Below are 24,112 nucleotides of genomic sequence, written 5' to 3' on the forward strand. Positions count from 1 at the left end.
CCCCACTCAAATTCTAGAAATATACTTAGAAATGACAATTTATATAGTCTAAAAGGACAGTCTGGGTTTTTTAATATAAAAATCATTAGGCAATCAAATCATTGTCACCTCTGGTTTCAGTAGCATACAATATACAATATTATACAAATATAATATTTTTAATTTTCCTCAGTAAAAACCCTTTCTGCTTTTCAAATTAACTCCAAAAAGCATTGGATGTAAATTCTACTACTACATACATTGTAATATATTTAGTCTCTACTTGTGTAACCAGTATATAGAACCACAGTTCAAAATAGATTATAAGGGTCTTCCTATATAAAGACTCAGATTTGAAAAGTGTTTGTTATTAAATCATTTTGTTATTAAAATGTTTTATGAAATATTATTAAAATGTTTATGTTATTAAAGGTTATCTGTAAAGATTTCATAAACATAGACATATCATTTAGTCTTTAAAACAGTCCTACTCCTTAATACCATTTCATGCTGAATAACTGAGGCAAGAGAACAGTAGAGGTTTGAACAGTCATTAACTTTGATTTCTGATAAAACTGAGTTGAATCAGAGCCTGCGGTAGGATCTCTGTATATAATCACAGTACTACAGATGACCTGACCTTATGCACTTTGTTGTCGCTCAGTAAAGCTCATTGTATTATAATTACTTGTTTCATGGTCTCTTTTGTTAGTTTCTTAAATGACCAATTTTATTCATCTTTGTGCAGAGTGTCTCACTAGAATTTTCCATGACTGTCACTAGAATTTTTCAATCAATGCAATTTGGTGAAATGAAATTTAAAACAAAGGTTAATTTTCTCTTGACTTTCTTGCTGTTTCTGACAGCCCTACTCAATTTTCCAAAGGGTTCAGAAAGTGATAAATGTGAAAAGTGAGTAAGGGTTGTTAGAGTTAGAGTTACCCATCACCCCAAAACCCAGAGAGACAGGGACTACCAATTGATGATGCAAGTTACATCAAGATTTTTTTATTATGATTTTTACCTGGGTGCCCAGAGGTTTGACAATTTTCTAATGAAGCACAAATCTGTGGACCCTGAGTATTCATAGTGAACAACTTTTATAGGATTTCTGAGATATTTCATACAGCAATTATCTAATCATTCAGACAATGCAACAGTTTTACTTGACATATGAGGCAATACTTCCTTCTAACTTTAACCACCAATATTCTTTCCCATTCTCTCTGCATCCTGTGTGGACAATATAGCAGTTTTACTTGAAATGTGAGACAATGGTTCTTTCTTTTTAATGTTCTTTTTAATCACAGATATTCTTTGTCATTCCACCTTCATTCCATGTGTCACAAACCATACCCCCCACCTCCTTTAATATATAGCATAGATAAGGATTTGGGCAAGGTTTAATGCTATTACAAAAAATAGCAGGGGTGGACTTCCTGGTTAATCAGAAGTCCTCCTTTCTTTTAGGATCAGAGGCCTAGGCTGCTTAAAAACCTGAATTATTATGGTTGAACTCTTACTAATATAAATTCAAAGCAGTTTTTCAACAGGATAACTTGCTTTGGATACCCTAAATTTACAGTAGTGTCTTTGCTACTTTTTCTTTCCTTATGAGAGTAATGCCAGCTTAGTGCTAGCTTCATTCACTTACATCTTCAAAGTGTTTGTTAGTTAGTTTGTTGGCTGGTTGGTTAGTTGATTGGTTAGGTAGATGATAGATGATAGAGAGATAAGGATAAATAGATTAGATAGAGATATAAATAGATTAGATAGCTATATAGAGATAGAGATGATAGATAGATAGATAGATAGATAGATGATAGATAGATAGATAGATAGATAGATAGATAGATAGATAGATAGATAGATAGATAGGTAGGTAGGTAGGTAGGTAGGTAGGTAGGTAGGTAGGTAGGTAGGTAGGTAGGTAGGTAGGTAGGTAGGTAGATGATAGAAAAATAGATGAGAGATTGATTTGGACCCATATCTGGTGATGCCCGGGTCTTACTCTTGGCTCCTCACTCAGAAATCATTACTGGCAGGCTTGGTGAACTATGTGGGATGCCAGATCAAGCCCACATAGGCTCTCTACCTGCTCTGACTCCACCTCTCCTAGGTTTTTAAAGAAATCATTACTTTACTTCTATCATGCTCTTAATAAAGTCTGCTTTCAGAGATACAAGAATCAGAGATCAGGAAGCTTCTATTTCTGTGACTCTCGAACCCTAAATATTAACTATTTCCCTACTAGTATTTATTTTAGAGATGGCTATTTCTGCAGTTGACTTGCATGAGGTGGGTAGCTAGGGATATAGTCACTTGAGAAAATAATGCCTTACCTTCTGCTTATCCCATCTAGGGCACCCTGCAAAATGACTGTTTCACCCTGGGAAATTATTTAGGACTGGTCAAGTCTGCAACAAGCACTAGACAGGAGTGTTCACCCTCCGAAAACACGCAAGAGGCAGCTGTCCAGCCAACCTGCGGTCAGTCCAATTACTCTGTGAAGTTTGGGAACTGGACACTAGCAACTGAGTTCCAGAGGAGAAGTAAATTATGGAACTGGACACTAGCAACTGAGTTTCAGAGGAGAAGTAAATTATGCTCAACTGGAGCAAAAAATGAATTACTCATTGTAGCAAAAGAAAAGTCAATCCTACCCTCTGCACAGACTTCCAGGTGTGTGTCACCTTCCCTCAGAGAAAAGAATTTCAAAAGGCGAAGCAGAAAATGACTTTGGGAGAAAAATGTCTCTACTCTGTAAATTGTCTTCACCAGGAGTACTATATACAGAAAGTTAACCTAGTATTATCACAGAAAAACCTTGACTATCTTCCAAAGAGGTCATGATTTGCATTTCAAAGGAATGCATTTCTCATGCCTCTGAGCTACTTCAGGGCTGGCCATTTCTTCCAAGATTTATTATTTTTCAAAAACATCACCAAAGCCCCCACACCTTTCTGCCTGCAACAGTTCTTGAGAAAGGCATTTCCAAATTATAAAGAGTAGAAATTTCAATCTAATCTTTGAAAGTATTTATGTGCCATATAAATCAAGGATAAAGTACTTTTTAAAAAGTAATGAAAATAAATATTTTAAGAAAAATTTAATCAGGAAACTATCATTGCTTTCATCACTGGGGAATTTAAATCCTACCACTTTAAAATTGCTTTAGTTCTTAAAAACAGAGGCTAAAAACAGGTTAGGGGAATTTGTTTTATTGGGAATTACACTGAAATATTCCAGGACCATAGTCTTTACTTTTCAAACTATTCCTTTGAGAAAGTAGTTATTTTTTGTTGATCTTCACTTTTTATCAGTAAAGTGAGTGAGTTGCTCTGGATATTAGTATCTAAGGTCTCTCTTGGATTTATTGCTCTATTTCAAAGTAATGAAAAAAAAAGGAGGGTTAAGAAGATAATAGGTGTTGTTATTTTTCATGTCCACTCTGGTTTGACCTTTAATTACTCTGATCTTTCTAACATAATCAATGGCCTTCAATGACTACCTATAGACTTCTAAATCAAAGTGAAATTAGAATCACTCAATCTCTATTTAAAACTTAGCCCATGAGTCTTGAACAAATTCACTGACTTAGTGTGTATACTCAGAGTACAATTCTTTCTTTTTTTTTCCTTTCTTTCTTTCTTTTTTTTTTTTGAGGGGACCACACCCAGTGATGCTCAGGGATTACTCCTGGCTATGTGCTCATAAATCGCTCCTACTTGGAGGACCATATGGAATGCCAGGGGATTGAACCACTGTCTGTCCTAGGCTAGCAAGTGCAAGGCAGACGCGTTAACACTTGTGTCATTGCTTCGGCCACAGAGAATGCAAATCTTTCATACTCCAGGATACTTTAATAAAGAGTGTTAGACAATAAAAGGTAGCTGTTTTTGTTATTAATTTTAGCCTGTAGAAATTAAGGACAGACTTTCATCATATTATTAAATAATACTATGATTTATAAGGACTTATATGTATTTTATTGGTAATACTTTACTTTTGATGCTGCTCCTTGATAAAGAAATTCGTTAGTAACCATGAATTGTTTGAACAGATTTTTTTATTGTTATTGGGCCATATATGTTGATGTTCAGAACTTACATTTGACTCATGTATTACTTCTGGTGGTGCTGAGGGAACCATGAGGGATGTTGATATTAAGTACTTATCAGTCACATGCAATGCAAGTGCCTTATTCATTGTACTATTGCTCTCCAAACCCCTATAAATAGTTTAATAGAATGTTTACTTTCTAAAGAAAATCTGAAAAATCAATGTAAGTGAAAATTTATAATTTTTCAGCTAATAAATATTTATAGAAGGAGACAAAATATACAATTAAAAATGTGTTGACTATGTCCACCAGTGTTTAAGAAACTGTCCTTATAAATCTAGCTTCTAATTGTGTTATGGTCACAGAAAGATACTTAGAGGCCCTGGTAATGAGCTTTTGGGAATAATATAATTTAAGGAGAAATTGTCTGGCATTGAAGTAGCCTGAGATGATGATCTCATCTTTTTAAGATGCAAATCATAAGGTCTTTGTGGATGGATAAGCTGATGTAAACCTTTTAAATAAAAAGAGAAGCTTTAAAGTACTGATAAGAATATGAAAGAATCTAGATTACAAAGCTTTTCTTGTGACAATGCCCACTTTAATTTTTTATGTGTGCAGATCTAGGCCAAGACAATTTGAAGAAATAGTTATCAAATAAAGCCTTTTCTATTGTTTCCTCTTTAGAGAAGCCTTGTACTTTTGGATACCTATTCTTCTTTCCCCTCACAATTGTTGAAATAAAATTCTTTCAGTAAAATTATTTGCTGCACTAAAAAAATAATAAATAGTGAGAGAAATATTAATAAATTGGTTAAGGTGCTGACACTCTGATGGTAGGTATGATGTTGAGGATTTTATGCTTAAAACTGTATTATAAACATAAATGACTGAATTATAAACATTAATTTCTGGATTTTTTTAAATGTAAATTCTAAAATTAAAAACACTTTTTATTACTGTATTAGTACAATCATTTTTCTTTAACAATACAGAAATGATTGATATTGCTGCATCATAATAAATTTTTCCATTTGTTATTCTTCCTTGCATTTCCATTTTTAGATCTCAAGTTTTTGTTTCTTATCTTATTCTACTACTATACATTCTAGAAGCTGAGAGTAAGATCCTACTTTACGTACACTAACATACCAGATAATTTTCTGCATAAATAATGCTTCTAATCCAAGTTTTCATCAAGAAGTTTTCAAAGATTAAATGTCCAATTAATTATAATTGTAAGGCCGTTTTCCACATACACACACAACACATTGTCTTATTTATAAGTGACAAATGTAACATTAACACTCCAATATAAATAAAAATTAACATATTTAATCTATGCATCATTTTATTTTATATCATTATGTAAAGTAATTATAATAATAACCATTAATCATGTAATAATGAGATATACATAACAAATATGTACTAATGATATATTAATTTATTATATTAAGTAATATAATTTTTATTTAGTTTTTATTAAAATAACATGCATTACTTAACTATAAGTAATTAAAAGTAATAAACCATAAATATTTATTCAAATTATGAGAATATATACATTAATATACATGTAAAATGTATATATATTTATACATAATTTATAAATATTTTTACTCTAGTCATGCCTAGTGAGTAATTCACAAGGTTAAATTTGATTTATAATATTGTTCAACAAAATCCAAAAAAAATTTTGGAACATTCTTATATAGCCAGTAAGAAATGAGATTAGCATTAATATTAATTTATAATTTCTCTAGACCCCATCCTCTAGTAGACTATAATCAAGTTTCTGTCCCAATTAATATGCCCATTTTAGAAATTATGTAAGTATATTTGAATACTTTTCCTTTGGAATCCAACACATTTTATTTAGATTGTTTTCAATATACAGACAAGCTGTATTATATCAGAATTTTTTCACTTTCATAGCATATAATTCATTGTATGGCATTTTTGTTAGTTCATATACAATTTAATCATGTATTCCTTTGGTTAATGTGAGAAATTTTGCAATGAACATTTGCAAAAACAAATATGTTTATTATAGCCATATTATGCAGACTTTGTCTTTAATAGATTAATAGAATCTTTGAGCACTTTATTCTATATTGAGAATAGCAACCAAATTATGTTTCACAATGCATGTACATTTCAAATTCTAACTAGGTATTTGCAAAAATTCTATAGAGTCTAAAATATTACAACATTTATTTTTAATACTTATGTAAGGGAGGCATGAGGAACTCTTCCTTCAATGCTGGAACATTAGCCTAAGGATCTCATCTGACAGTGCCAGGTGTTATGTATTGCCAGGGCATTCCTTAATAATTAATAATGTTAGCAAATTTTATTCATTTTTGTTTTGCTTATTTTATATCTTTGAATAAACATTTATTAAGCTATTTGTCTATTTTAGAATCTAAGTTTTTGTTGTTGCTATTGTCTAATTGTAGCATTCAATTTCACAATCTGGATATTAAAATATCCAGAGGAATACAGAGGAATTACAGATATTTTCTTCCAATTGATTTATTTTAATGTTACTTATCTAGGTCATTTAATGGAGAATCTACTGACCATTTATACAACTGAATATAAAACATATAAATCTTATTTAAAAAAGAAACGTTAATATCTTACAAATAAACAGCAAATAAATAAATTCTTTAGCTAAATTATTTTCCTTTTCATTTGGATAATCTATGTGACAGAATAGTAACAATGAATAAGTAAAGGATTCATGGTGTTTCTTTTCCCTTTAGACCTGTAAGAAAATGCAAAAATAGAAAATAAAAACAAAACTTTGCTCTTTTCTCCTCATAATCAATACACCTTTTGAAGCAGACTAGGTTTAAAGAGAAAAAATTTTTGACAGGTCACTGCATTTAAAGAAAAATTACATACTGGAAAATAGTTTCTTAATGTGTTTTCTTAAATACTTTTTAGATTGGCTAGGACTGAAACCTGTAATAGTGTTTTATAGCTGAACTGTCCTAGCTCTGGTTTGTTAAAATGTAGTTATATAACCTGTGCTGCAGGACTTATAAAGTATGGCCACCCTCCCAGTAAACAGAGTATTCAAATGCTAGTTACATTAAATATATCATATTAATATATTATCATGGTTCAAAGCCTTAGGAGATAACTCTTTTTATTCTCAATTTTTTATATTTTTTTCACTGACAGTGATATTAGCTAATATATCCTTACATAATATTTATTAGTTATTTCTCTTCCACTTTCCATAAATGATAGCAGTAACTATGAGAGACAAATTTTAATATTTCCAGAGTAGTGGTAGGCATCAATGAGGACAAATTTCTTTGAGAAATTAATAAAAATAAAGTGGGATAGATGCTTGTTAGTTCAACTTGATAGGAGTTTTCCATCTTTTCTTTCTTCCAATTCCTCCACTTTAAAACATATTTAGACTTCTCTCTAAATCTAGTTTGTCATCTATTGACATCACGTAATTAAAAACTTTAATACCTTTACTTGAAAACATGTTTGATTTGTATAACAAATTATACTATCATTTTAATTACACTTGCATTACATTTCTTACATGATATATCAAAGCAAAGATAGAATCAGTAAAGTGTGTACTATTCAATATTTGGTAAAAATTTATTAAAAATCTTTCTGGGCCCGGAGAGATAGCACAGCAGCGTTTGCCTTGCAAGCAGCCAATCCAGGACCAAAGATGGTTGGTTCAAATCCCGGTGTCCCATATGGTCCCCCGTGCCTGCCAGGAGCTATTTCTGAGCAGACAGCCAGGAGTAACCCCTGAGCACTGCCAGGTGTGGCCCAAAAACCAAAAAAAAAAAAAAAAATTATTAAAAATCTTTCAAAAACGATTAAAGCTCAGCTTCTCTGGATATACAGCATTTCTATATTTTATTTTACAGCTCAATTATAAATTTTAAAGAGCAAAATTTTAAGGCTATTTTGAATTTTTTCTATTACTATAATATTAACACAGGTCTTACTCACTTAACATTTAGTTTTAGAACTAAACACTGCCTTTCTTACAACCACAAACTAAAACAATGAGGCAAGGAAACAATACTCTAGCCCAACATCAAGAATCCCAAGAATAAAAACCCAGTCAGATCTTTCAATACAATAAAAATAAAAATTTAAATTTATTTATACTTTGATAAAAATATGTGTATATGGCTAAATTAAGTATTTTAACAAGTATCCACACCCCCACAAGGCAGCCAATAGTTATCATCCTTAATGTAGTTTCAAAATGCTTTTTCTATATATCCCAACTATTTTTATTATACACATCATTATACATAATATTGGAAATAAATATTTAGAATAAATATTGGAAACTAGAAGAAAGATTTGTGGAGAGATAAGTACATAGAAATATAGGTGTTAAGTCTTTTAAATTTTATTTCTCACACATTTTTATCATTCCCTGTATACTTGCATGTATTTATATATTTTTGTTTGTTTTTTTCTGCTTGTTTTTGTTTTGGGACCACATCCAGTGATGCTCAGGGGTTTCTCCTGACTATGCACTCAGAAATTGCTCCTGGTTTAAGGGACCATATGGGACGCCTGGGAATCGAACCACTGTCTGTCCTAGGTTAGCACGTTCAAGGCAAACACCCTACTGCTTGTGCCACTGTTCTAGTCCGCATGTATATATTTTCAACATACAGGTTTCTCCTAAAACTCAAAACTATAATATTCTTTTTTCTTCAAATTTTTTAAATTAATATCTTTATTTAAGCATCTTGATTACAAATATGTTGTAGCTGGGTTTCAGTTATGTAAAGAACACTCCCTCCTTTACCATTGCAACATTCCCATTACCAATGTCCCAATTCAAAGCTATAATAGTCTCATTGCTTGGTTATTGAGGGAGTTTAGTAAAATTATCTAAATTAGATTATACTAAGTATAATTTGAGTATTCTAAGACCCAAAGACAACTTAATTGATCTTAACAGGTACTAATAGCATTCTAATTTCAGATAGGTGGAGAATTGTATTTGGTATATCCTCTGTTCTTTTTCAGAGATTTAACATTTCTTTTCTTTTAACCTTATATTGAATTCCATGGTAGTACTTAGGGCTTAAGAGGATTTCTACAGGCCTGATGATACTCTGGCAAACTGTGTGGACTCAGCACTTCTATTATAGTTCAGTGATCTTCTACCCAACTGAACTAGAGGCTGCCAAAGTTACATCACCAATATTTGGGAATCAAGGATATATAGAATGTTTGGAGATGGCACAATGATTAAATTCAAAGCATGATCTCAATACCTTTAAACTACTTTCCTGGTTTTAACATGATTTTTTTTGTTGTTCTTTGTTGTTACTTTTTGTTGTTGTTATTTTTTGTTGTTGTTTTGAGGAAGTCCTACCCAGTAGTATTCAGGACTTCTATCTCTGTGCTCAGGGATCATCCTAGTAGTATTTAGTGGGGTCATATACAGTGCTGAGGTTTGCTCTAAGGTAGGCCTAGAAGAAGTAACTTCCTTAGCTCCTACATTATCTCTCTGTGCCTATAGCATGTTTTGTAAAGTCAGTTTCATCTTCAAAGTAATTTAAATTATATCCAATATTTTATTATTAAAATATTCCTTTATTCAATATCTATATACATCATTATAGTCATATAAGAGATAATTACTGGGATAATTTTCTTTTAATGTATTACTAAATCAAGGTTTATGTGTATATTTGAATTCAGAAATTGAACAACAATCTAAAGAGTTCTTAATAATTTATAGTTCTTCCAAAGCATAATGAAAATTATTTCTCTTCACTCTCCTCCCCTCATTTAGCTTTTTGAACTTAGTCAAATGTTGAGGTCAAGTTTCTTAATTGACACTAATAATTGAATAATAATTGAAAAATGAATTAACCTATAGAGACTTGAATATTTTAAATGGCCATTTAATTACTTCTATGAGTTTTCTCTTTATTCATTTTAATTTTTCTATACTGCCTTATTATATAAAATATTTATTTATATTTAATGAAATTACTAATTACATTATAACCATGACTTTCCAGTATTCCTACAGTCATAGGAGACTTGTAATGATAAAATGCTTAATTTATTTATAATCAAATTGTTTCTCTTAATATTGTATGTTAATTTTTTAAATTTATCTAAAATTAAGTGTTTTATTATTTTTTTTCTTTTTTTTTTTATTTAAACACCTTGATTACATACATGATTGTTTTTGGGTTTCAGTCATGTAAAGAACACCACCCATCACCAGTGCAACATTCCCATCACCAATGTCCAAGTCTCCCTCCTACCCACCCAACCCCCGCCTGTACTCTAAACAGGCTCTCCATTTCCCTCATACATTCTCATTATAAGGAAAATTCAAAATGTAGTTATTTCTCTAACTAAACTCATCACTCTTTGTGGTGAGCTTCCTATGGTGAGCTGGAACATCCAGCTCTTTTCACTTTTGTGTCTGGAAATTATTATTGCAAGAATGTCTTTCATTTCTCTTAAAACCCATAGATGAGTGAGACCATTCTGCGTTTTTCTCTCTCTCTCTGACTTATTTCACTCAGCATAATAGATTCCGTATACATCCATGTATAGGAAAATTTCATGACTTCATCTCTCCTGACAGCTGCATAATATTCCATTGTGTATATGTACCACAGTTTCTTTAGCCATTCATCTGTTGAAGGGCATCTTGGTTGTTTCCAGAGTCTTGCTATGGTAAATAGTGCTGCAATGAATATAGGTGTAAGGAAGGGGTTTTTGTACTGTATTTTTGTGTTTCTAGGGTATATTCCTAGGAGTGGTATAGCTGGATCATATGTGAGCTCGATTTCCAGTTTTTGAAGGAATCTCCATATCGCTTTCCATAAAGGTTGAACTAGACGGCATCCCACCAGCAGTGGATAAGAGTTCCTTTCTCTCCACATCCCCGCCAACACTGTTTGTTCTCATTCTTTGTGATGTGTGCCATTCTCTGTGGTGTGAGGTGGTATCTCATCGTTGTTTTGATTTGCATCTCCCTGATGATTAGTGATGTGGAGCATTTTTTCATGTGTCTTTTGGCCATTTGTATTTCTTCTTTGTCAAAGTGTCTGTTCATTTCTTCTCCCCCCTTTTTTGATGGGATTAGATTGTTTTTTTCTTGTAAAGTTCTGTCAGTGCCTTGTATATTTTGGAGATTAGCCCCTTATCTGATGGGTATTGGGTGAATAGTTTCTCCCACTCAGTGGGTGGCTCTTGTATCCTGGGCACTATTTCCTTTGAGGTGCAGAAACTTCTCAGCTTAATATATTCCCATCTGTTAATCTCTGCTTTCACTTGCTTGGAGAGTGCAGTTTCCTCCTTGAAGATGCCTGTAATGTCCTGGAGTGTCTTGCCTATATGCTGTTCTATATATCTTATGGTTTTGGGGCCGATATCGAGGTCTTTAATCCATTTGGATTTCACCTTCGTGCATGATGATAGCTGGGGGTCTACGTTCAATTTTTTGCAAGCGGCTATCCAATTGTGCCAACACCACTTGTTGAAGAGGCTTTCCCTGCTCCATTTAGGGTTTCCTGCTCCTTTATCGAAAATTAGGTGGTTGTATGTCTGGGGAACATTTTCTGAGTATTCAAGTCTATTCCACTGGTCTGAGGGCCTGTCCTTATTCCAATACCATGCTGTTTTGATAACTATTGCTTTGTAGTACAGTTTAAAGTTGGGGAAAGTAATTCCTCCCATAATCTTTTTCCCAATGATTGCTTTAGCTATTCGAGGGTGTTTATTGTTCCAAATGAATTTCAAAAGTGCCTGATCCACTTCTTTGAAGAATGTCATGGGTATCTTTAGAGGGATAGCATTAAATCTGTATAATGCCTTGGGGAGTATTGCCATTTTTGATGATGTTAATCCTGCCAATCCACGAGCAGGGTAATGCGTTTCCATTACCGCGTGTCCTCTCTTATTTCTTGGAGCAGAGTTTTATAGTTTTCTTTGTATAGGTCCTTCACATTTTTAGTCAAGTTGATTCCAAGATATTTGAGTTTGTGTGGCACTATTGTGAATGGGATTGTTTTCTTAATGTCCATTTCTTCCTTATTGCTATTGGTGTATAGAAAGGCCATTGATTTTTGTGTGTTAATTTTGTAGCCTGCCACCTTGCTATATGAGTCTATTGTTTCTAGAAGCTTTTTGGTGGAGTCTTTAGGGTTTTCTAAGTAGAGTATCATGTCATTTGCAAACAGTGAGAGCTTGACTTCTTCCTTTCCTATCTGAATTCCCTTGATATCTTTTTCTTGCCTAATCGCTATAGCAAGTACTTCCAGTGCTATGTTGAATAGGAGTGGTGAGAGAGGACAGCCTTGTCTTGTACCAGAATTTAGAGGGAAGGCTTTTAGTTTTTCTCCGTTGAGGATAATATTTGCCATTGGCTTGTGGTAGATGGCTTCAACTAGATTGAGAAAGGTTCCTTCCATTCCCATCTTGCTGAGAGTTTTGATCAAGAATGGGTGTTGGACCTTATCAAATGCTTTCTCTGCATCTATTGATATGATCATGTGGTTTTTATTTTTCTTGTTATTGATGTTGTGTATGATGTTGATGGATTTACGGATGTTAAACCAGCCTTGCATTCCTGGGATGAAACCTACTTGATCGTAGTGGATGATCTTCTTAATGAGGCATTGAATCCTATTTGCCAGGATTTTGTTGAAGATCTTTGCATCGGCATTCATCAGCGATATTGGTCTGTAATTTTCTTTTTTTGTAGCATCTCTGTCTGGTTTAGGTATCAAGGTGATGTTGGCTTCATAAAAGCTATTTGGAAGTGTTTCTGTTTGTTCAATTTCATGAAAGAGTCTTGCCAGGATTGGTAGTAGTTCCTCTTGGAAAGTTTGAAAGAATTCATTAGTGAATCCATCTGGGCCTGGGCTTTTGTTTTTCGGGAGACCTTTGATTACCATTTTGATTTCATCAATGGTGATGGGGGTGTTTAGATATGCTACATCCTCTTCCTTCAACCGTGGAAGATTATAAGAGTCCAAGAATTTATCCATTTCTTCCAGGTTCTCATTTTTAGTGGCGTAGAGTTTCTCAAAGTAGTTTCTGATTACCCTTTGAATCTCTGTCATATCAGTAGTGATCTCTCCTTTTTCATTCCTAAAACGAGTTATCAAGTTTCTCTCTCTCTCTTTCTTTGTTAGGTTTGCCAGTGGTCTATCAATCTTGTTTATTTTTTCAAAGAACCAACTTCTGCTTTCGTTGATCTTTCGGATTGTTTTTTGGGTTTCCACTTCATTGATTTCTGCTCTCAGCTTTGTTATTTCCTTCTGTCTTCCTATTTTTGGGTCCTTTTGTTGAGCACTTTCTAGTTCTATTAGCTGTGTCATTAAGCTACTCAGGTAAGCTCCTTCTTCCTTCCTGATGTGTGCTTGCAGAGCTATAAATTTTCCTCTCAGTACTGCTTTTGCTGTGTCCCATAAGTTCTGATAGTTTGTGTCTTTATTGTCATTTGTTTCCAGGAACCTTTTGATTTCCTCCTTGATTTCATCTCGGACCCACTGGTTATTGAGTATGAGGCTGTTTAACTTCCAGGTGTTAATGTTTTTCTTCTGAGTCCCTTTGGAATTCACAAATAATTTCAGAGCCTTGTGGTCAGCAAAGGTAGTCTGCAAAATTTCTATCCTCTTGATATTATGGAGATATGTTTTATGTGCCAGCATGTAGTCTATCCTGGAGAATGTCCCATGTACATTGGAGAAGAATGTGTATCCAGGTTTCTGGGGGTGGAGTGTCCTATATATATCCACAAGGCCTCTTTCTTCCATTTCTCTCCTCAGGTCTAGTATATTCTTGTTGGGTTTCAGTCTGGTTGACCTATCCAGTGTTGACAAAGCCGTGTTAAGGTCCCCCACAATTATTGTGTTGTTATTGATATTATTTTTCAGATTTGTCAACAGTTGTATTAAATATTTTGCTGGCCCCTCATTTGGTGCATAATTTTAGGAGAGTGAATTCTTCCTGCTCTATATACCCCTTGATTAATATAAAATGTCCATCTTTGTCCCTTACAACCTTCCTGAGTATAAAGTTTGCATTATCTGATATTAGTATGGCCACTCCAGCTTTTTTATGGGTGTTGTTTGCTTGGATGATTTTTCTCCAGCCTTTTATTTTGAGTCTATGTTTGTTCTGACTATTCAGGTGTGTTTCTTGTAGGCAGCAGAAGGTTGGATTGAGTTTTTTGATCCATTTAGCCACTCTGTGTCTCTTGACTGGTGCATTTAGACCATTGACATTGAGAGAAAGAATTGTCCTGGGATTTAATGCCATCTTTATATCGAAATTTGGTGTCTTTTGGTTAGTCTTGTCTTAAATTAGGTCTTTCAGTTTTTCTCTTAAGACTGGTTTTGTGTCTGTAAAGTTTCTGAGCTGCTTTTTGTCAGTGAAACCATGTATTCTTCCGTCAAACCGGAAAGTGAGTTTTGCTGGGTATAGTATTCTGGGTGAAGCATTCATTTCATTCAGTCTTGTCACAATATCCCACCACTGCTTTCTGGCATTGAGTGTTTCTGGTGACAGGTCTGCTGTAAATCTCAAGGATGCTTGCTTGAGTGTAATTTCCCCTTTTGATCTTGCTGTTTTCAGAATTCTGTCTCTATCTGTGGAATTTGTCATTGTGACTAGGATGTGTCTTGGGGTGTTTTTTCTGGGGTCTCTTTTGGTTGGTACTCTTCGAGCATGCAGGATTTGATCACCTATATTCTTTAGCTCTGGAAGTTTCTCTTTAATGATGTTCTTGACCATTGATTCTTCCTGGGAATTTTCTTCCTGGGTCTCTGGGACACCAATGATTCTTAAGTTGTTTCTGTTGATCTTATCATAGACTTCTATTTTCATCTGTTCCCATTCTTTGACTAATTTTTCCGTTGTCTGCTCATTTGCTTTAAGTTTTTTGTCCAATCTCTCCTGCTGTATGGAATTGTTATGTATCTCATCTTCCACAGCACCAAGTCTATTCTCAGCTTCTGATACCCTGTCCCAGAGCTTATCCATTTTGTCATTCACTTCGTTTACTGACTTTTTCAGTCCTGTTAGTTGACATGTTATTTCAGTTTGGAGTTTTGTCATTTCTGCCTTCATATTTTCTTGGTTCTTATTAGTGTTGTGTTCAACTCGATCTATGGTTTCTTGGAGTCTGTTGAGCACCTTCCTTATTGCTAGTCTAAAGTCCTTATCTGAGAGGTTGATTAGTTGTTCAGTCATTATCTGGTCCTCAGAATTGTCATCTTCATTCTCTATGTCTGATGCTGGCCTGCGTTGTTTCCCCATTGTCACACTTGTATTGTGGGTTTTTCTACGTGTTGTGGTGGTATTCATTGTCTATATGATGTAGGCAGCACACTCCTCTGGCTCCTCCCTTTCTGGATGGGCTGACTTGCCTCTAAGGGAGGGGAGTCCTCCGTGGATGAAGCCTCACACTGGGTCAAATCTTAGGCCCGAGCATGCAACAGAGAAGACAGTCCAGAGAGAAATGCTTGCTTCTCTGATATAGCACAGTTCTTATTGTGATTTTTTCTTATTGTTGCAATGGTGTTCTTTTCTTAGAAGGAGCGCACGGCCGTGTAGCGAAGCGGAGCGGCCGTGCTCTGATGGAGCCTCTTTTGCCCCACTCCCAAGAGTTTCACACAAGAGGACAGTAGACAGATATTTACAGTTCACACTCACAGTTGGGCCCCTCTGCGCAGGCTTAGATTCGTGTCTTTTCCCCGCCTGATGTCCCAAGCAGGGAATCCAGCTTCTGCAGCAGTCTGCCGGCTGGTTTTTATGTTCTGAATCCCGCCCTGGAAATGGCCTCCGGGGTAGGGAGAGCAGATTTCTGGAGCTCTTTTGCCCCACTCCCAAGAGTTTCACACAAGAGGACAGTAGACAGATATTTACAGTTCACACTCACAGTTGGGCCCCTCTGCGCAGGCTTAGATTCGTGTCTTTTCCCCGCCTGATGTCCCAAGCAGGGAATCCAGCTTCTGCAGCAGTCTGCCGGCCGGTTTTTATGTTCTGAATCCCGCCCTGGAAATCGTGTTTTATTATTTTATGATAAAAATATACTAGTAATAGGTTCATAGTTTTTAAATCTAAGATGCAATCTGATACTGATAAGCATGAAAATTCAATCTTTCCTAAATATACTATATTTTTGTCAGTTGCCCAAAAACCTTGATCAATAGTTCACTGAAATTTTGCATTAATGTTTCATCACATTTAGATATTTATTGATTTATTTTTGATTATTTAAATCTACATGCTTGTGAATCAAAAACAAATTAAATTTATTTTATTTACTTAGAAAAAAGGTTATCCTTAATGTTTCAAAAAGCTGAAAAGACTTACTAGTACTTCAATGAAAATATTTTCCTTTATATGTCAATTTAGAATAAAGTTTAATCTTTTTATGTATTACTTAATTTGGAGACAGTTTTTGCTTGTAAAACATACAAATTTAGCTTAGCATAGCACACAAGTTATTCTGTTGTCCAATTAATTAGGCTTTCCCAGTATTCTATTGTTCTTAGCTATGCTTTCCAGTTGTGCATAATGAACTGCCAGAGAAAAAATGTCCTTGGATGGCATGATGATAAATTCTATCAATATTTGTGTGTCTGAATGTGTGAGAATGTATGTATTTGTGTGTGTCGTGTGTGTGTGTGTGTGTGTGTGTGTAATTACTTTCTTTCCTGAGGGATGAGAGAGCAGAGCAAACAGTACTCAACAGCTTCTCCCAGATCTCTTTTCAGGTTTCTCTCCCAGCAGTACTCAAAAGACTGAGGTGCTAGGGCACAAACCTAAGCTTTCAAGTCAAAGGATCGAAATCCCACATCTTTTGGGTTATGTCTCTGCCACAATTTAATGATTAATTTTAGATTTAAATTTGACAGGTGGATATTGTATAGTAGTTTGGAAAATGTAAACTAAAGTTATAGGAAAGATTTGCTTTTTGTTTTGTTGCCTTCACCCCCAACCCCAATAGTCCTAAAGGACCAGAATGGCTGTTTTTACCTCCATAAGAACCAGAGTTTGATTATATATACCATCACCAAGTATCCTTGAGTGTTAGCTCTAGGGGACCCCAACACAACATCACTTACCTGAGCACTGATGTCAAGCCTATGCAATAGAACCAAAATATTTTCAAGGCTCTTATTCTAGGGAAGTCCCCTAACAATGGTATATATTTGCTGTCATAAATATTTATTGAGTTGTCCTTAAATAAAACAGATTATTCTATATATAGTAAGATTTATCTGTGGGGCAACAATAGTATAGTAGTAAATGAGTTTGCATACACAGGGTCAACTATTTTTCTACCCTGGCATTCTTTATGGTCCCCAAGCACCATCAGGAGTAATTACAAAGTACAGAGTCAGAAATAACCCCGAGACTCTCCATATGTGGCACCAAAACAAAAGTAAAGCAGAAGCCATAAGAGTGATCCTCATCCCACATTTTTAGTAAAGGCCCTGATATCAGAAATCAAAGTTTCCTGAAGGAGGGGCAGGCGCGGTGGTGCTAGAGGTAAGGTCTTACCAGCTCTAGCCTAGGACGGACCGCGGTTCGAGTCACTGGATGTGGCCCAAAAAAACAAACAAAAAAAAAAAGTTTCCGGAAGGAGAGGTTGTACTTCAGGCAACAAGACATATTTTTCTGTTTTTAGTTTTCATACTCCTCCCTAAAACATTATTTCTAACCAAAATTTTGAGCTCAACAACAGTACTTAAGAAACTTGGGGTACCCTCATAAGGATTCTGACGTTACCCAGGGTTCAATAAAATGGCCCAAGGATGAAATATTTATTGGGCACTGCAGTGCTGGGGATTGCCTGAACTGCTCTAGTGGTGCTGGGGACCTGCAGTCCTATACCTAATAAAGTTTGGGATACCATATGAGCCAAGATCCAATAAGGGTCAATATCATGCAAAAAGGCATCTAAATTCTATTCTAATAGCCCCTGTTTTATGGATGCTGTTTAATTATTTCTGTATTGTGACAACATAAAGTTAATAGAAAATATTGATATATTATGCAATAATTTATTAATATATTTTTCTCATTTTTTCAAATTTTAAGTTTAATTTTTCAAAGTTCAATGATTTGAGGCACATTGAATACTAAGGATTGTTGTTTTTGGATTAACATTAGTCAGAAAGAAAAATAAAACTTTTATTCTTGTTTAAAGGACTTGTGTTAATTTATGCCAGTTCTGATACACAGTGGTAATAAGTGACTCATAGATATTACTATGATCTTAAAGATAAAATGCCGTGCTCTTATTTATACAGTAAAAAATGTAAAGTACAGTTTCTTAAGTTCATCTCATAGATGCTAAAATAAAAGATGTTGCTATTGTTTTTGGTAGTTTCTTTAATATCTTCTAGAATCACTTCCACATTACTTTGCAGTTTGTAGAACTCGAAAAGTGACCAAATTATTTACCATATTATTTAATAAAAATAAAAAGGTAATTATTAATTTATCACAGATTTTATTCATACCTATTGAATCTTTGAACTTTATTTGTTATTATCTATATAATAAAAATGCATTCCTCCTGTCCTAGCATAGGAACAACTCAGGCCAGATAGGGTTATACTTTTTATTCTGGAGCTGGAGAGGTGATGCAAAATTAGGGTGTTTGTCTTGCACTCGCTGACCTAAGACTGACCTTGGCTTGATCTCCCAGGATCCCATGTGGTCCCCCAAGCTAGGAACAATTTCTGAGTGCAGAGCCAGGAGTAACCTGTGAGCGTCACCAGGTGTGTGGCCCAAAAACCAAAAACCCCAAATCCCTTTTCTTCAATCATCATAATAATTTTGGTTAATAGAGAGTTAATCATTTTCCTATTAAATATAATATGCTTGCCACCAATACACCAAGTTATTAAAGTGACCCCCACATAATTCTCAATGACTTCCATTATACTTACTAGAAGTATTAATTTGTATAATAATAAATTATTTATTCCCAAAATACTAGTTCTGAAATTATAAGAATTGAATATTATTTTTTCTTGGGTTTTTTTTTGGGGGGATTCATATCCAGCAGTGCTCAAGGGTTACTCCTGGATCTGCACTCAGAAGTCACTCCTGACAGGCTCAGGGGACCATATGGGATGCTGGGATTCAAACCACAGTCCTTCTGCATGTGAGGCAAACGCCCTACTTCATGCTATCTCTCCGGCCCAAGAACTGAATATTATTTTATTGTTAGTGGAAGATATCTATTTCTAACTTTAGCTTTAATTTTTTTTTGTCATTTTTTTTTTGGATCACACCCGGCAGTGCTCAGGGGTTATTCCTGGCTTCATGCTCAGAAATTGCTCCTGGCAGGCACGGGGGACCATATGGGACGCCGGGATTTGAACTGATGACCTTCTGCATGAAAGGCAAATGCCTTACCTCCATGCTATCTCTCCGGCCCTTAGCTTTAATTTTTGTCTTTAAAATGTTCTCAATTGTATATGTCATTTATAAGATGGTCGAAATTCTACCCAAAATTCTACCATTGGCTTTCATATATAGACCCTAAATTAATTTTATTCCTCTTTTTATTATTTTATTAGGCAAATTTATTATATATCTTTATATAAATTATTATAGTAGTATGCCAATTCATCTTTATTACCTTTTCATCTTTAACGATTTTATCTTTTCAAAAATATTTATACAATTTTTCTCTTCTATTTTTCTCAGATATGATCTCTATTATACATTTTATTGATACAAATCATTTTCAGTGGCATCAAAGAAAAAGTGGGGAGTATCCATTTCTTCAAGTCTGTTAAGACAGGTTTACAATTCTCTGTCTAGTTCTTAAATCTTAGGTGTACAAAGAGAAAGCATCCAGTTTTGATCCTTAACCCATATTCTGTCTAGACTGTCTTTGCTTTTCACACTTAGACTATAGTTCTTCTATACAAGGTATTCATGACCTGTGACTTCTTATTTTTCTTTTATCTCACTAAAAGTTTCAACATCAAATATGATAGTTATATATTATCCTGTGAGCATGTAAGAACCTTATTGAGACAATTTTATTTCATCTAAGTGCTCCTATTTGCCCATTCACTTTCATTTTTGAGTGGTAATAAATAATATCTCTATTTTTATAAAGTGAGGAAGGCAAAGTTAAAAGATTTATTTATTATTATTTTAAATTTCATCACTTCATATTGATGAATTTATAATAAAACTCAAACTAACAAAGTCTATAAAAATAAACAATTAAAAAGTATATCAGAAAAATCAAAACATTCATTAGCCAAATACAAAATTAAATTTAAAATAAAAGTAATTCCCCAATATCCTTTTTAATGATATGGAGTAAACATGCTTCTTGTTTTCAAGTTGCATCAAATATATTTAATTGCAATACTTGAAAACTTTATATATTATTAAAATTCAATTTTATCAACTTTTATTGAAAAAATAAAAATAATGTTTTAAAAGAAGACATGAGAAAAGAATAGATATATATTTTTAAGTATTGAGAATAAAAATCATGTCTTCTTGATTTGTGATTTATACATGTAATATTTATTTATTTATACATAATTTAGCTTGTTTATTTTCTTCCACCATCAATGCAAATTGTCATTCATTGTTTTTATGCTTCACAAATTCTAGTTTCCATTTGCAAAGAAAGATTGGTTTGTTTAATATGTTGTATAGAGAAAGAAACATATGTCAATTCAATTTATTTCTTGATTTTTGCCATTATTCTTAATGTGCCATATTTTCCCATATTTTAATTTAATTATTTAATTTTGGTTCAATTATTTAAACAATAAACACAATGACAAATAACAAATTATGGGAACTAATTAATTCATTTAAAAATAAATCATTGTAAATGGTTTCAAGTATCTTTCATATAAGCCATATAACAGAATTCTAGATTTTAGAAGTCTTCATAAGAGGATGGAAAATAAAGAAAATAAAGAATAAATTAGGTAACACTAGCATTTTAGATAGAGGGCCCGGAGAGATAGCACAGCGGCGTTTGCCTTGCAAGCAGCTGATCCAGGACCAAAGCTGGTTGATTCAAATCCCGGTGTCCTATATGGTCCCCCGTGCCTGCCAGGAGCTATTTCTGAGCAGACAGCCAGGAGTAACCCCTGAGCACTGCCGGGTGTGGCCCAAAAACAAAAGCATTTTAGATAGAAAATCAAGGAAATGAATTTTCCATTTTACTTGAAATATCTATTGTCTATAGATATCTAGAGAACAGTTTTACCTTAAGCAGGGATAACCAAAAAGCATTTGGCATAAAATATTTTTCTAAGGGACAAAAAATACATACTTATTGATCAGTATATAATTTTGGTACTATTATTATTGAAAAGAATCTACCAGATAAAAACTATAATAGTTTAATAGATTTAATCTATTTTAATTTATTTAATAGATTTTAATCTATGTGGAATCTGATACAATGACAAATATACTAGGTTTCTTCAGATATTTAACATACCTATATATCAAAAAGCAGCTTGAGTGTTGCTTATTTTTATTTATTTATTTGTTTGTTTGTTTGGGGGTGTTTGGCCACACTCATAGGCGCTCAGGGGTTACTCCTGTATCTGTACTCAGAAATCACTCCTAGCAGGTTTAGGGGACCATATGGGATGCTGGGGATTGAACCCAGATTGACCACATGCAAGACAAACATCCTACCTACTGTATGATCATTCTGGCCCCCTGTGTTTTATTTAATAAAATAACTTCTATTAATCTTTTGTGCAATTAACTAAAAGGCAAATCCACACAATATCTCTTCATTAACTTTTAGAATTAATAAAGAAATAATTTACAAATAAAAGTCTTATTCACATTTTGGTGGATCATATTTATCATTACTATTTTGACTAGTTTATTGCTATTATTTATTACTATTCTGACTAGTTTATTCCTATTTTGACTAGTTTATACTATCAGCAGAAAAAATATTAAAAATTGTATTATTATTGTTATTATTATGTGTCATTATCATTATTGTTATTGCGTACCACTTTACTTAAATAAGTGACACAATGCAACTTGGATAACAAAATAGAAGAAATTTGAAGAGCTCAAATTATCTCAGAAATTATATTAATAAATACTGGCTAAATTTTACAATATGTAATGTTTTAAAATATTAATTACAATAATACAATGTTATTATAAGGATACAGAAGTATTGTTAAGAATCATATTCTGAGGATTATGTACATGATAAGACTATTTTTGTTTTACTTTTCTTTTCTTTTTGGATTACACCTGACAATTCTTAGAACTAGCTCCAACTCTTAGAATTACTTTTAGATGAACCTGAGTAGCAAAGTAGGCATTCTGTATCCAAAACCTTCTCAGTCCTTTAAGTTAATTTGTTGATCCTTTAATTAAAAAGTTCATCACAGTTGTAGAAACATAATTGACTCTATAAAAGTAAAACATATAGTACATTCATCAGAGTCATTAATATCTCAAGATTCAAAGTAACCTATGAAAAATATTATCTCAATGTGCTGTTATCAATAAATTAAATATTTGAGTGTAAAAGCATAATGGACACCAAACAAAAATACATTTGTAATTCACACAAAGAATTCACAAAAAATCATATTATATTTCGAAAGATAGATAAACTAAGATGGGGTCGAATAGATAGTACAATAGGGTAAGGTATTTTGTTCCCATGCAGCCAAACTGGATTTGATCCTGGATACAAGTGCCTTCCTGAACACTGTTCAGGGTGATTTCTGAATACAGTGAATTGTGGTCCAAATTACTAATACAAAAGACAGATTGAAAAATAATAGACAAGAATGCATAAAATGATTATTGGGACAGGAGTGTTCATACTTCAAGCAAACTGCTTTCCTTGCACGCTGTATATTCTGGCTTCTTTTTTTATAATAATAATTTTCATTTTGACCAAAGTGGATTATATATCTTTCACAGTAATATTTTAGGTACATATTAACATTGGATCAGGGGAATTCCCATCACCAAAGTTGTCCATCCTCCATCCCGTTCGCAGCTTGCATCCCATACCTCCTCCCTTACTCCCTGGGCTACTAGTATAAGTGGTCTCCTCTGTGTCTACCTTGTTGTAGATTGGGTATAATTTGAAAAATCCTAGCAAAAATATTTTATAGTCTGACACCAACAAACTTTAGACACTATCTGCATAAAACAAAAATACATTACCAAAACGATCAATAAGCATGCATATAAAAGAAATTGAATAATCCTTAATATTATTAATTCGAATCTTTAATCAGTGGATTTAAAACATTAACATTTTTGGCCAGAGAAATAGTACAGTTGGGAAGATAGGACAGCCTTTTAGGAGGTTAACCCTATTTGAGCCCATCACCCTGTTCAATAATTCTCCCAAGCACCACCAGGAGTGATACCTAAGAACAGAGCTAGAGGTAAGCCCTGACATGGCTGTGTGGAGCCCCTAAACTAAAAATAAATAACAAACTAAGAAATAAAAACTCGAGATTACATAGGACATGTAGAACACACTGAGAGATACCATGGAAAATTGGAATGTATTGTTGATATTGTTTCTACTTCTCTTGGCTTTGAAAGTAGTGGAGCAGATTTTTTTTAATTAATATGTTTGTTTAAACACCGTGATTCTAAACATGATTGTAGTTGTGTTTCAGTCATGTAAATAACACCCCTCTTCACCAGTGCAACATTCCCATCAACAATGTCCCAAATCTCCCTCCTCCCCACTCTACCCCGACATGTACTCTAGACAGACTTTCTACTTCACTCATTCATTCACATTGTTATGATAGTTCTCAACATACCGCAGTTATTTCTCTAACTGAAATCATCACTCTTTGTGGTGAGCTTCCTGTCATGAGCTGGATCTTACAGCCCTCCTCTCTTTTGTCTCTGGGAATTATTGTAAAAATGTGTTTTATTTTTCTTAAAACCCATAGATGAGTGAGACTATTCTGTGTCTATCTCTCTTACTCTGACTTCTTTCACTCAGCATAATAGATTTATGAATATCCATGTATA

General features: G+C 33.7%; 1 protein-coding gene across 1 annotated transcript in view; it reads left to right on the forward strand.

Moving 5' to 3' along the window:
- Positions 1-24,112, forward strand: part of LOC125998229 (cytochrome c oxidase subunit 7C, mitochondrial) — an 867,002-nt gene that overhangs the window by 102,330 nt on the left and 740,560 nt on the right. The window lies entirely within an intron of this gene.

This window comes from Suncus etruscus, chromosome 2 (genome assembly GCF_024139225.1).
Source record: "Suncus etruscus isolate mSunEtr1 chromosome 2, mSunEtr1.pri.cur, whole genome shotgun sequence".
Classification (NCBI taxonomy): domain Eukaryota; kingdom Metazoa; phylum Chordata; class Mammalia; order Eulipotyphla; family Soricidae; genus Suncus; species Suncus etruscus.